Source organism: Nomascus leucogenys, chromosome 22a, assembly GCF_006542625.1.
Source record: "Nomascus leucogenys isolate Asia chromosome 22a, Asia_NLE_v1, whole genome shotgun sequence".
Classification (NCBI taxonomy): domain Eukaryota; kingdom Metazoa; phylum Chordata; class Mammalia; order Primates; family Hylobatidae; genus Nomascus; species Nomascus leucogenys.
In genome coordinates, this window is record NC_044402.1 from 60,569,358 (window position 1) to 60,579,938 (window position 10,581).

Here is a 10,581-nt window from a genome sequence, read left to right on the forward strand (position 1 = left end):
TTTTAAGTGTATTAAAAGGATTATTTTTATTAATATTTATTTTTAAAGCATTAGTCTTAAATATGGATCAGACTTGAAAAGTGTTTATGAAATGTTAATTTAACCAGTGTTAAGAGAACTAGCCAAACCTAGAGATTTTAAAGCTTTTTCACTTCATTGTTTAAAAATAATTAATGTCTTGGCACACCACCACCCCAAAATCTCAACTTTTGAGTTACTATTTAAAAGTAATTTTTGAAAAAGAGTCTGTTTTCTTAAAAACAAAAGTGATGCTCTTGATTTGTCAGCAGGACCACCACAGAGTGAGAATGTATTTGTTGAGCTATCCAAACTGTCCTAATCCCTTCCCATTTTGACCAACCAATGCATGACAACACTGGATGACCATGGGGACACAGTCCATGCTGTGAAACTCTCTATGAAAGCTCAAAGGTTCACACAGGGCCTAGTCTTGCAAACTTCGTCTCTTCAACACCTACTAAGCTATGACTGGCCCAAATAATCTTTAATAACATAAGCAGAATTAAAACTGTCTTCAAAGACTGAAGTTGAATAAAAGATTTAAAGTTATACTATGAAAGAGCAATCTGACACAGGGAGACTACATTTAATTCCTATGAGAATTTTGTATACCTGTTAAAATTCTTTCAATTATTATAAAAATTTAGTACCATGTAAATATAGCCCCAAAATGGTTGCTGTAATTCCCATTTCATACTGGGTCTGCCTTAACTGAAAAAACTGTTAAGAATCCTTATAATAATTTATCTAATGTGAAAAGGAAATGGCCTTATAATAGTTTCCATTGCCTTGTAATTTTTTTTTCCATTTTTTTCTTTTTATAGAAAACATATAATATTTTTGGGAGAGTGACCATGACTAATAGCAGTGGAAAGGGGGACAAAACGTTTGTGAACAGTGTAACTTTACATTCACCGGGGATGACAAACTACAGGACACGATGCCTAGAAGAAGAATCATCAGGAATCCCATAAATTTGTGTTCCCTCAATGTTTCAGTAAAATAAATTATAAAGCCTTAACTGAAATTATAATTAGTAATTAATCCATTTATGTGACTAGATAAAACACAGAATAGGGACAATTCACAAGCTTCATTAATTTGTTTCTCACCAATGTTCACAATTGGTAAGAAAAATAAGAAGTAATCAATTGCATGCACCAAAAACCCCAAGATGGAAATCATAGGTATTCAGTTTCTTTTTCATAGGCATTGCTGGTTCGAAAACCAAAACTCTGGTAGTACTGGCACTTAGAGGAAAAAAAAGTTTGCACTGTCATTTTAAAATAAGCATTCAAGGTAAAAGCTAACAGTTTGCATGGAGCAGGAAAAAAATTAGTTAATGCTAACAATTTAGTGTAATGTATAAAAATTACCACTTTTACTTAAGTATGCCTTAAGAAAAAAGTACAAATTGTATTTACATAATTACACACTTTGTCTTTGACTTCTTTTTCTTCTTCTTACTATCTTTACTCATCTTCTCTTTATTTCTCAAACTAGTGTATAGAAGGCATCATTAACACCCTGTCTTTGCTGATGTTTCAATAAAAGGAATTCCCTAACTCCTTGCTAAGTCCTGAGCTTTTTGTGTCTACTGTTCTAGAAGGCAAATCACATTTATTTCCTACTAGGACCATAGGCACATCTTCAGAGTCCTTAAATCTTTTAATTTGTTCTCTATAATTGTGCATATCTTCAAATGATTTAATATTATTTATGGCAAATACACCAAGAAAGCCCCCGCAGTCCTCATGTACTGGTCCCTCATTGCATTGTACTCTTCTTGACCTGCTGTGTCAAGAATATCCAAGAGACAGGTTTCTCCATCAATTACTACTTGCTTCCTGTAGAAATTCTCTATTGTTGGATAACATTCGTCCACAGAATGATTCTGAATTAGCTGTATCGTCAAGACACTCTTGCTTACGCCATCAGCTCCAACTACCGCAAGTTGATATTCAGTCATTTTCAGCAGGCCCGGGAGCCGCTGAGCCTCTGGCCCTGCCGCCGCCGCCTTCAGTGCCTAAGCCACGCTAGCTCCCAGTCCGAAATGGCGGGGGCCGGGAGTACTGGCCGAGCTTCATCTAAACCAGTATTTGTCTTATATACTTTACGTGAATATGCTTATTCTCAAGGTAAGGCAGCCAAAGCTCATTCCATTCCTTAGGAATTTATGATGCAGGATAATGTCAAGCACTAAAGATTCATTTTATTTCAAAGAACCAGCAAATTTCAGTAGATCTTAATGTTACACGATGCACTAAATAGTAGACCATGCTTCTCCCTGGAGTCATTGTTCTCTAAATTGCAATGTAGTACCTAAAAAGCATCTGCAAATAAGAATGACATTGTGAATCTTATTGGAAGTTTTAGGTCAGTTTTGTCATAATGCATTCTTCATCATCTGTCAGGTTGTTGGCATGTGAAAGGTCTCCAGAGGATAAAGAATATTCTGCTAGAAATAGTCTCCTCCGGTTTTCTCTTCAAATAATAACTTGGGTCAAAATCATCCTTACTAGGTCACTGTTAAACAATATGTCGATATGTTTGACATGTTACTGTGCATTACATCAAATCAAATTTTGATCATGCTTTATAAAATTCCTGACATGTCTAATGCTATTGTATTCTCGTAGTGAGTATTCAAATACGGCAATAAATAATGTCCAGGACCTATTTCTAATAATTTTAGTTTGCTTTAAATCTTTATCTGCTAAAAATTTTTCTCTAGATCTTGAAATTGCTCCACAATTTACTAGTGACTATGATCAGTTACTTAGATACCTCATCTTATTTATTTGTTTGTTTGTTTATTTATTTATTTTTTGAGACGGAATCTCACTCTGTCGCCCAGGCTGGAGTGCAGTGGCACGATCTTGGCTCATAGCAACATTCGCCTCCCGGGTTCAAGCAATTCTCCTGCCTCAGCCTTCCAAGTAGCTGGGATTACAGGAGCCCCCTACCACGTCTGGCTAATTTTTGTATTTTTAGTAGAGGCAAGGTTTCACCATGTTGGCCAGGCTGGTCTCAAACTCCTGATGTCAAATGTTCCACCCACCTTGGCCTCCCAAATTGCTGTGATTACAGGCATGAGCCACTATGCCCAGCTAACAGCTTCCTCATCTTTAAAATGAGATACAGTAGTACCTGTATTATAGGGTTATTATAAGAATTAATCTATGAAGTGTCAGGGTTTATGACAGTATTATTGAAATATGAGGTCAAAATAAATTTGTTTCCCTGAATAGGATGAAATGCTCCTTTAAGGGGAATCATTTAAATTTCTTACATACTTCTATTTGCACATTGTAGCAAAATACATGCATGTTAAACTACCAGCATAACTTAATTCATGAATGCATTTATACACATGAGGATCTTCATGGCCCCAGGAATACATTAAACTTTTCTGATACAATTTTTCTTTACTTAGAGTTTGTTTTCTTCTTCATATATTGCTTTTCATTTGTTTACACTGTACTTTCATCTATATAATATGCATTAAAAATGTAAAGATGTTTGCTTTTTCATGTAATCAAGTTCAACAAAGTTTTTATCATATGAAAAATTAATAGGTAAGCACTCAAACATTGATGAATAAAGATACTAAACAACAGTAGCTCTAGGCAGATCACCCACCCGCTACCCTCTGTTTCCAAACAGAAATAATCAACCCTTCCTCTAATTTCATGTTCTTTCTCTCAGTGGTGGAGTGTTCTAGATTGTATTAGTCTAGCTTGTTATTTTGATTTCCATCTGGAACTGGATCAGTCCTTACTGAAGCCCAGATAGATGACATTATAGAAATAAATTGTATTAGTCTGACATAATTGTTCTCTATGCAATACATTTATGGGGGAAAAGGTTAGTTTTCATTTGTGTACTAATCCAAGGCTTGCTCTCTTCCTCTATTGTAAAAAGCAGTAAATTGATACACTGTGTTAGTGATAGCTGTCATATGACTTACTGTAAATTATGTAGCTCTTAAACTGCCCTCATTTTCTCTTTGGAGAGCCCTTATTAAATGAAAGCACCATGCTGCTGCAACTACAGTGAGGTTTCAAAAAGCCAAATCTCATCACATTGCTTGTATCCTTTAAATCCTTCAATGTTTTTCTGCTCCTTAAAGTCAAATACACAGACTTCCCTGATCTAGCATGTGCCTGCCTACCCAGCCTCATCCCCCCTACCCCTGCCATTCATTCTAAACTCCATCTGGGTCGGGTGCTTAAATATTCTGGAATATGTCACATTCTTTCTGCATGTTCCTGGTATCTCTTTTTACCCCCCTTGTCTTCCTGTAAATAACATAAATACCACTCTGCTAACCCTCCTAAATAAGAAAACTTTATTGATCTTTCTGGTCACAGAACATATTTTTATTGTAATATTTTTGTCATTGTTTATTTCATGTCTCTTTCTGCCACTGTTGTTTGGCTCCTAAAGATAGGGCTTAAGATCTTTGTCAGAGCTATTCAAATTGGCAAGTTATTTTTCTCTGTAGATCGCTTCAAAGAAAAATAAGCATTTTAAAAATTTTAAAAGAAAATAAAGGCACTTATGATTTTTTATATTTTTAATAAGACAAGGATAATAATGGGAAAATTTGAGAAAACATTAAGGTAAATTAAAATCGTGTGTAAGTTTAGTTGGGTAAGTAACATTTATTGAGCACCTTCAATGTCTCAGGCATTTTACTGGGTTCTTTTTATTTGTTAACTAATACAAGAGTTGTAAAGAACTTAGAAAATAATGATCAAAGCTTGACTGTAAGATAAAAGAAAAAAACAGTTCTAGTTATTGATGTCTCAAATGGGAAAATTTGTAACCATGTCATCTTTATATGCACCAGATATTCAAATAAACATAGAAAGAAACAGATTAACATGTAACTCCAGTTGATTAGTTTCAAGGACATAGGCCTAACAGTTGAGGACGGTTTATTGATTTGGATAGAGAAACAGTAGCAATTGCCTCAGTGTATATAAATTATGGGTTCCTAGATTATAATAAATTAACATGTACTATGGTTGGGCTATTATTGAACAAATTTAGTTCGAATGAGTTACATTTTTACTCCTTTTTATAAGACAGCATTATGGATCATGTGTTAAAAATCAGTAATCAGTTTTGGGTTTTGTATCTTTTTGTGTGAACATAAGGAAGATATAAACAGTAAATTCTGGAGTACAGTACAGATATCCTTGTCTTACAATGGGGTTATGTCTTGATAAACCCATTGAAAGTTAAAAAATATCTTTGTTGAGGAGAGGCCAAGATAGCGAATTAGAAGCAGCTGCAGTCCACGGCACTCAGAGAGGAATGAGAGGAGGTGGAGCTATGTGTTTAACATTTTATATATATGGACAATATATGTGTGCATATGTACAAATATACCTTTGTAGACAATATGTATAAAAGCCATGTGACAAGTTCAGGAAACTTAAAGAGAGCTGGTATGGCTAGAGTGCAGAGAGAAAGGATAGAATATTGCAAAATGAGGCCGGACATGGTGGCTCAGGCCTGTAATCCCAGCACTTTGGGAAGCCAAGGCGGGCAGATCACGAGGTCAGGAGTTTGAAACCAGCCTGATAAACATGGTGAAACCCCATCTCTACTAAAAATACAAAAATTAACTGGGCATGGTGGATTGGGTCTGTAATCCCAGCTCCTCAGGAGGCTGAGGCAGGAGAATTGCTTGAACCTGGGAGGTGGAGGTTCAAGTGATCCGAGATCGTGCCACTGCACTCCAGCCTGGGTGACAGAGTGAGACTCTGTCTTAAAAAAAAAAAAAAAAATTGCAAGATGAGGTTGGAGAATTAGGACCTTGTATGCCAAGTCAATTTTTTTTTTTTTTTAATCTTAGAAGCAATGAGAGATTTCTGAAGAGTTTCAGTGAAGATGACATCATATTTGTCTTTTTAAAGATCACTCTGATTGTAGTATGTACAATGGGTTGGGGGAAGGCAGAATGAATGAGAAAAAAATAGTTAAACGGCTACTACAATGGTCCAGGTAAGACTTGGCTGTGTTTTCGACTTTGATGGCAGTGAAAATTTTAAAAATAATAATGGGTGGATTAAAGAGATGCTTAAGGAGAAAAATAATAGGTCTTGGTTATGGGATGGTTATGAGTTTTGTGAAAAAGAGATACTTTGAAGATGCTTAGTTATCTTAGATGTAACTCCATGGATCCTGGTGCCACTTAATGAGATGATAAATGCTGGAAATTAATAAATAATTTTCATAAATTAATGAATAATAGGTATATAAACTTGTAAGCTTTATCTGATATACACATAACCTTATGTCGTAACTCTTTCAGACTTCAGTTTCATGACCAAGACCAGGTCAGACCTGGCTGGAGAAGTGCATACTATGGATTTACCGTTGGGCACATTGAATTTGATGTGATTTTGATAGTGAAAATGTAGACTAGGTGATTTTTCTAGATTACAGTGGTAGTCAATAGTGCTACTATGCCTTATGCTTGTTTCATATTGCCTGGGAGAAAGAGTATAGGGAAGTAGTAATAAAGAAAGGAGTATGATTAAAGGTTGAAGAACTAAGACATTTTATGGCGGAAATAGAGAATAAATTTGCACAGGAGATGCAAGAAGTAGAAAATTTTCACTGTGCCAAATGCAGTAGATTGGTCAGATAAGATTAAGAGAAAGGTAACTGCTATCAAAAATTTATAATACATCACAGATAGAGCTCAACTATATTTATTAAAAGAGGACAAATTTTTGGATAATGGGTATAATCTCTACCCCCATCAAGAAAAGGCCGATTCTTGCAATTATAATCAGAATATAAATACTGGCTCTCCAGGGAAATTAAATGGGTCATAGAGACCTAATGGAATGTTATACTCTTTCCTCATGCCTACAACCACCGTTAAAGGTAGGTACTGACTGTTGTTAGAAGGGTATACGATTAGTGAATTCAAGTAACAGGCAATATTTGGGAATGATGTAAATAGTTATTATCTTTAGATATATACTTATAGTGCCATGCATTAATAAGTGTCTGAAAATACAGATATAAGAGTCAGCTCTTAAAAAAAAAATGAGCAGAGAAGACCTGAGTTGGGCAGTGGTAGAAAAGCCCACCAGCCAATGGGCTGGTGTTGAGATAAGGACCTCATTTTGGTGTTCAAGCTGTTGAGTACTCAATTATCCTTAAAATGCATTTCTTCCTTGGTTTGAACAGCAACATTCTTACCTATGTTCTTCTTAGCATTTGTTTCTCTTACGCCTCAGAACTTTCTACTACTCCCTGTCAGATATTCCCAGCAATATTTTACAGACACTTAAAACTCAATATGTCTACCCCAAAACTATGTACATTTATTATGCATCCAAAAATAAATGAATAAATTTTAAAAACTGTGGCTACATGGTATGTGATACAATCAACTTGTTGAAATGTCTGGTGAGGGGATGTCTGTGGCAACCTTCCCAAAGAATTATAGTGAATATTCCAAGTCTAATTTGTCTTCAGATGACTTTTAGGAGATATGAGTAACAGAAGAAGGTGAGGGAGAAGGAGGAGAAAAAGCAGAAGGACAGAGGAGAGCAGAATGAGAATTATGTGAAACAGCACCATTAAATGCCTAATAAATAATGTAATAATATTGCTATTAAAGCCAAAAAAGCCTTCAATATGTCAAACTTAAACTAAACATACCGTTTTACTCTAAGTGGCACACACAATTTATTGAATTTATAGGGGAATACTATCCTCTCAGTGAATGTCTGCCCCAGCATTCTTAACTGGCACACATCACAGTTTGGCTCCACTAAACAAAAAAACCTGTCATAATTATGAAAACTGGTTTTGTACAAAAACTAGCATGAATGTAATGGGAGAATGGCTGTTTGAAATTCATTAAGAGAGTACGTGAATTCTGACCCTCTTCATTTTTTTCAGCCTGAAACTATAATCAACTTCCCTAACTTCTTGGTATCTCTCTTCCTCATTTGTGATACCATTTTTTACTTTTTACTTCCTTGTATTACTGTGATCCTTTTTACTTTACACCTCCTTGTATTACTTCCATGATTTCTTACCAGCTACTATTCTCTATTCTTTTCCAAAACTTTGAATGCTCTTTTTGGTTGCAGACCCAGCCTATAGTATCTGTGGAGCCTGATAAGAAGCCTCTGTACCTGTGGGAAAGTAGCCTGTAGGTTTTCACAGGTCAAAGTGTTCATGAGTATCAGGGCTTTTGATCTCTTATTATTGGACATATAAAGGAAATTTTGGAGAAATTTTATTCTGGGTCACCAGATTTAAAGTATTATTCCATTGGCATTAACAAATCTATAGATACCCTGTTTAAAGCCATGTTACTAAAAATAAAACTAGGATTTCACGAGAACAAAATATTTCATATTCTTTATTTTCTCAAAGAAGTGTCTAAGAAGAACAAGCCCAGTAGCCTATTAAATAAGAAAAGCAATAGAGGTTTTATTGTCTTATAATGCATGGGTATTTTCTTACTATTTTACTGAATTTTTGTTGATCTAATAAATTCTCTTTTTGTTTTTGGAAAACTAAGATGAGATCATTGCTTTAATTCTGAATGATGGAAAGAAAATACAAGAGAAAGGGAAATAACTAGGATAAACTAGGCAGACCTTAGATCCTGGGCAACCACACACTGGAGGAAGAGCTGTGTCCCTCTCAGGTGCATGTTTTGAAACAAAGTGGAACAACAAAGACAGACCCTAATTTCTCCACAGCAACACTAGATTGGTACCAATGTACTTGTTTTTAGAAGCGTGGACTAAAGGGAAACCCCTGTGTTCTTTCAGACAAAGACCTTCTTGTTCAGATCTCCTGGGCTTTTTGGTACTTTTATTAATTACAACAAAACTAACCTGTTCTCTACGAATTCTGAAGCTCCAAGAAACTCTTGTAATTGTTGAGTAAGGGCAGACTAGACACATGGAATTCAAGTTAACTGTAGTCGATGGTAACAATTAGCACATCTTATAGATCAGTAGGCGCTCCACTTGACCCCATAATGACTAGTGAAAAAGAATGACTACCAAGTTAGAAAACTGACTGTCATCTTACATATTTTCCTTTGCCTCAATAATTGCATCATTCCATTCACATCCCAATCCAACCTCAACCATCCCCAATTAGTGAACACTACATCTATGATGTCATCAGAATAGATTGGCTTTATATTGCAAGTGTAAGTTTGGTGTTCATTCTTTCCTTTTTATACACACTGATACTTTTTAGGTTCTCATCATTTTTCACCTGAAATATCTTAAAGCCCTCATAAATCTTCTCTATTCACCTTATATTGTCCTTATATAATCCATTTGTCATACTGCTTTGTCAGATTGATCTTTCTAAACTATGAATTTGATCAGTCACTCCTCTTCTTAAAAACTTGCAATGGTGGGGCAGAGCACAGGGGCTGATGCTTACATAAATAATTACATAATTCCAGCATTTTGGGAGGCTGAGGCTAGAGGATCACTTGAGCCCAGGAGTTCAAGACCAGCCTGAGCAACATGATGAAACCCCGTTTCTACCAAAAAAAGAAAAAAAAAAAAACCCAGGCTTGGTATAGTCCCAGCTACTTGGGAGGCTGAGGTAGGAGGATTGCTTGAGCCTGGGAAGTCAAGGCTGCAGTGAGCTGTGATCAAGACACAGCACTCCAGCCTGGGCAACAGAGCAAAACCATGTCTAAAACAAAAACAAATAAACAAACTTGTAATGGCTTCGCAATGCTTACAAAATAAAATCTCAACTTCATTTCATGGCCTATTCTTTATGATGTTGCAAGCCATGTTCTCCGAAGTCACCTTTTATTATGGCCTTTCTTCTTCTCACCCCATAAAAAAATTATTTTTAGTGAGTCAAATATATTACATGATTTTATACAGTTAGAGCCTACCTGTTTCCTCTCTGTGATTACCTTTGCCTTTATCTCTTCTTTGCTAGTTTATCTGGCAAGTTCATGCTCATCATTTTAGATAAAACTCAAAATATTCCATTCTCAGTGAAGCATATGAGACCCTCAAAGTTATCTATTTTCTCCTCTCTGCCACCATGGAACATTGCACATGTTATTAAATACGATAATTATTTAAACATGATTTCTATATTTTAACTCAGAATTTGCTAAGGAAATCTGGACACAGAGCACAAGCAAATCTGGCACATAATCGGCACTTAATAAGCTTTTCTGCCATCATTTCCGACTCAGTAAATCCAAACCAGAATTCTTCAGCTTCCACCTAATGTTCTCCAATCTTCTGTTCCTATCAAAGGTGTTATTTTTCTTGCCATCTAGGGTTAAAATATTAGAATCTGCTCTGACTCAGCCTTCTCCTTAATTCAGCATTGTCCAACCAGGAAATATGCTCACTCTAGTAAAAGAACGCAGAGACTTCAAGGTTTCTCTCTCCAAGGAGAGTCTTCTAATGGTATCCCCAAGGATCTCTGAGTTGTACTTTCCCTTGCTTCAGTTACTAGAGGCAACAAAATTCTTACTACAGACAGGCACATACTGTTTTCCTTTTAACA

General features: G+C 35.7%; 1 pseudogene; it reads right to left on the reverse strand.

The window, feature by feature from the left end:
• Nucleotides 1–1,441: 1,441 nt before the first annotated feature.
• Nucleotides 1,442–1,990, reverse strand: LOC100604919 (annotated as a pseudogene).
• Nucleotides 1,991–10,581: the final 8,591 nt, after the last annotated feature.